Source organism: Hyperoodon ampullatus, assembly GCF_949752795.1.
Source record: "Hyperoodon ampullatus genome assembly, chromosome: 16".
Classification (NCBI taxonomy): Eukaryota; Metazoa; Chordata; class Mammalia; order Artiodactyla; family Ziphiidae; genus Hyperoodon; species Hyperoodon ampullatus.
Window position 1 is genome coordinate 20265696 of NC_136929.1, and position 4690 is coordinate 20270385.

A 4690-nucleotide genomic window follows, 5' to 3' on the forward strand; every position below is an offset into this window, starting at 1 on the left:
CATAATTTAATTATCATGTCAACAGATTTTATTGAAGTGGAAACAAAGCATATACTTATATTTGTTTTGTTAAATTGGTAAATAGATACTCTGTGAAATTTAATCCATTTTTTAATTTACAGTTATTCGTATTCCTAAGTGGGTATCTATTTTTCCAGAGGAAATCATTTTTAATATAGCTTGTGGAAAATTTAAGACTTTGTTCATATCCTCTGTTTAATGTGTGTACTTCCATCTCTCCATAAAGAGAATAAACTCTAATGGTTTTATTATCATATGAATTTAAAAATCCAGAAAACATTTGACATAAAGGTAAAAGAGAGAGAAAAATATTGGAAATATGACAGTTGTGTAGCTGTAATAAGTTCTCCTTTCTCAGAAAACAACCTGGGATTTATTATACAAGGTCATGTCTGGAAGAAAAGATTAAATATTGCAGCACCATTAAAGTCTACAATAACTGCTCTCTTCCACTTTTATTTAAAGCCTCCATGATTGACACATTTTATTAGCTAGCCATGCCCTTAGCTTTGTCATAGCAATTGCTAAATTAATTTACAAACTTAAGTCGACTTGTGTTTTTATAGGTCTCCCTGAATATCTTTCATAAGCAATACTAGAATTCCCCCCAGACAGAGCACTGCTGTTCAAACTTTAATTCTTCCCTTGTTAAATAGTTGTGTTCTTTTGATTGTACCAAAGGGCTAAAGGGTAAGTAAGCTTCCTTTCATAGGTGCTATTTTGTCAACAACTGCTTCAGGAAGGTGTCAAATTGCAACGTGAATGGGATGGAATCCTTACCTTCCATTGTGACACAAGCCATTATAATTCACTGTACTCTATAATACTTACGTTATAATGTATTCATTGGCAAATTATTTAGACTCTAGGTAGGACAACAGTGATTCAGAGCAAACTGAAGATAGTTTGGTGTTTTACAAAGAAATGTTTATAAAAGAAACGTGGTTTCTGAATAAATCTAATAATTTTAGAAGAATATTTATCAGGGGAAGTCTGAAAAATTGGGTAGGTACAATAAGATACTTTTACTTTCTTACTAATGTCGTTTACTATGCCAAACCAATTTTCTCTTAAAATAATCAAGTTTCTTAAATCATTTATTCTGCTTCAGATGAAACCTGATTTCTTTGAGATCTACGACAGGAGTATTTTTCTGAACAGAGGGAGGTGAATGAGGAGAGTGGTTCAGATCTGATCAGAGAACTTTAATGTCAAAACAGGTTCTTCTGACGGGGAAGGAAAACTCTCCCCAATATGACCATGTGATTTTCCTTGTTGATAACAAGGAGGCAAAAATGGACTTCAGTCCTTCATTTAGACACAAAACCACCACAACAACTGAAACAAACCTGGTCTCATAAAACTATTTACACGACGCCTTTTCCCCGTTCTAAGTTAGATCACATATTTCTTAGGCTCTGGTGGAAGATTTTCTATATACTCCTGAAAATCAGATTTGCAGTTTGGTATATTCATTTCTTGCTTTTAAGATTTCTTAAAACATAAATTTAGTGAGTACTGAAAAAGCTATTTCACATATACTATTTTCTCAACAAAGCTAATGTGTCACTCAGTCCTCAAAAATCCTACGTGTAAGTAATAGATAAATTGGGCGGCGGCTCGGGGGACCGGGGCCTTTTGTTTGGAGCGGGGGCGGCGGCGGGGCCCCCTCCCCGCTTCCCCTGCTCGCTCGGTCCGGGCCGCCCCTCGCGGGGGTAGGGGGGCTGCCCCCGGGCCGGGCCTCGTCTCAGGTGCCCCCGCCCCGCCCGGCCCGAGGGGAGGACCCGAGGCTGCCTCTGGCCGCTTGGGCCGACGCCATGAAGATCAAGGATGCCAAGAAACCCTCTTTCCCATGGTTTGGCATGGACATCAGGGAACTCTGGTAAAGCTCTCTTATTTTGAACCTATCAATATCACAGCAGAGGAAGAACAAGAAGAAGTTGAGAGCTTAAAAAGTAGCTGGAAATATCTGACTTCTAATGTAGCCTGTGGATCCACTGGTATTCAGGATGCGCGCCTTTAACTAAAAGATTTAACACTTTTTGGCCAGACAGGGAACCTGCACTTTATCAGATTTTCAACCCAGGACCTGCCTGCTTTTATCCAAAGGGGAAGAGCGAAAAACTTCTCAACACTACACACGGTGCTACGTGCTACAGGAGGTGGTGCTGACAAGTTTGAAAACGGTTTTCGCACAGTTGGAAACCTCCACCTGCACAAATTGGATGAACCTGACTGCCTTGTAAAGGGCTTGCTGTACATAGATTCTGTCAGTTTCAATGGACAAGCAGAGTGCTATTATTTTGCTAATGCCTCAGAACCTGAGAGATGCCAAAAGATGCCTTTCAACCTGGCTGATCCCTCTCCACTGCTGGTAGTGATCATTGGTTCCGGGGTCAGTATTTTAGCAGTCCATTCCAAAGACAACTATAAACGAGTAACTGGGACAAGCCTTGGAGGGGGTACCTTTCTGGGTTTATGTAGTTTATTAACTGGCTGTGAAAGTTTTGAAGAGGCTCTTGAAATGGCATCCAAAGGTGAGAGCACCCAAGCTGACAAGCTGGTCCATGATATTTACAGAGGAGATTTTGAAAGATTTGGTCTGGTTGGGCTGTAGCATCTAGTTTGGGGAATATGATTTATAAGGAGAAGCGAGAATCTGTTGGTAAAGAAGATCTAGCAAGAGCTACGTTAGTTACTATCACCAACAACATTGGTTCTGTGGCACGAATGTGTGCTGTTAATGAGAAAATAAAGAGTTGTCTTTGTTGGAACTTTACGTGTCAATTCTCTCTCGATGAAACTTTTGGCATATGTCCTGGATTATTGGTCAAAAGGTCAACTGAAAGCACTGTTTCTAGACCATGAGGGATGTTCTGGAGCAGTTGGTGCACTTCTTGGGCTGCCAAATTTCAGCTAAAGCATCGGGTTTCTCTCTGTTAATAAATGTCATTCGAGAGGAACTGAAAACCAGAGGTGTAATTACTGCATTATTTGTCCCTGGGAACCAAAGGATAAAAGTAGCACTATTCCTCTTGATTTTTAAATGTCAGAACGGTAAGCTGCTATATGTTGCCATATTAAAAAGAGAGCTCCAGTAATGTAAAGTATTTCTAAGTGAAATGCTTTCCCTTCTGTACATAGCCAGTGGTAAATCCTTAAATGCAATACAGCCTCTGATGATTGAACTTCCTCTGAAAAAGATCTTCCATTTATTTTATTTTATGTAGCCAACATTGCAGTACTGTATGTTCAAACATGAATCTTAAAGTCTCAGAAATGTTTAGCTCATGAAAATAATAGATTCTGAATATTTGTTACAAGTCTTCTATGTGTGTTCTGGTTACTAGTAAGTGGACAGTAACATACTCTGTATCAAAACTTACTGAAATGGCAATCAAAGATGAACATCTTATGTGATTTTAGAAATGTTAAAGCAATATTAATTATTCATTACTGTTGTTTTCCAAACATATCTTCTCCCAAAAAGCATGTTTATGTGATCTTTCCTCAGAACTATAACCTTTTCCAATGCCATAATTTAATTGAAATGCTATTGTTAAACATTAGCCTGAATTTTAAAACGAATCCTAGAAAATGCACATAATTGGTGATACTGCATTTTTTGTATTTTGAGTTTATCAGACAGTACATTTTAAAATGTTTTTTAATGGGAGGCTTACTTATTTCAAAGTCCGTTCAGTAAGGTCCCAGGACTATTTGAATGGAGTATGGTTTATGTGTATTGGTAGGGTTCTGTGCTCTTCTTTCTATACCACATTTACCTTAGGCCCAAAGTTAGCCATTTCTGTTTAATTAGGTCTGAACCATCAAAGCTAAAGACTGTCTTCTACTGTGAACAGCAACAAAATCATTTATGCTAAACGGATGTTATGGAAATTTAAAAGACAAGTTGTTTGAAACCGTGGGAATCTGAGGCAGTATTGCAGAATTATAAAGGGATCAATGTTTTGTACATTCTGGTAATAAAAGCATTATAGTTCCAAAAAATAATAATAATAATAAATAAATAAATAAATAAATCGAAGCTCACAGATATTAAGCCACATAGCAAGGTAATATACTGTATAAGCAGCAAAACCAGAATCAACACCGAACCTGGCTAATGCAAGACTTCACATTTTACTCAAAATACCATAAACTTTCTGTTAAGCTTCTGTATAAGATAAGAATCACCATACAGAAGCATGATATGATTTTCACCTTTATTTAGGTCTTACTAGTTTTTGTATGACTTCTTATGCTATCAGCTATGCCAGCCAACCATGATTCAATCGATGAACTTTAGGCAATGAATTAGAAAAAAAACTCCTAGTTTAATGCTTATATTGGAAATTCATTATATAAGAAAATCCAACACAACAGAACATTGTATTCACCAAGATATGCAGCTCCATTCTCAGAGTGCCTACTTTAGTACTTTTAAATAGTCAAGTACCTTGGGAAAAAAAGAAAACTATGTAAGAACTGCATATATATCCTCTACGTTCTATAGTAAGAGATATATAAAACTTAACTATACAAAGATTCTTTAATTTGAAATCAAGGTGTAGATATAAAAATAGAAATAACTACATTATGAATTGCAATAAAAAACCACAAATGATGCCTAAATCCTACAGAAATTTAGAAGGTAGAGGATTCCCTT

The 4690-nt window shown here is 37.0% G+C and overlaps 1 pseudogene across 1 annotated transcript; it reads left to right on the top strand.

The window, feature by feature from the left end:
• The first annotated feature begins 1838 nt into the window (after window positions 1–1838).
• LOC307065049 (pantothenate kinase 3-like) lies at window positions 1839–2941 on the top strand (annotated as a pseudogene). Its single transcript has one exon. The product of its transcript is annotated as a pantothenate kinase 3-like (transcript).
• The last annotated feature ends 1749 nt before the right edge of the window (window positions 2942–4690 follow it).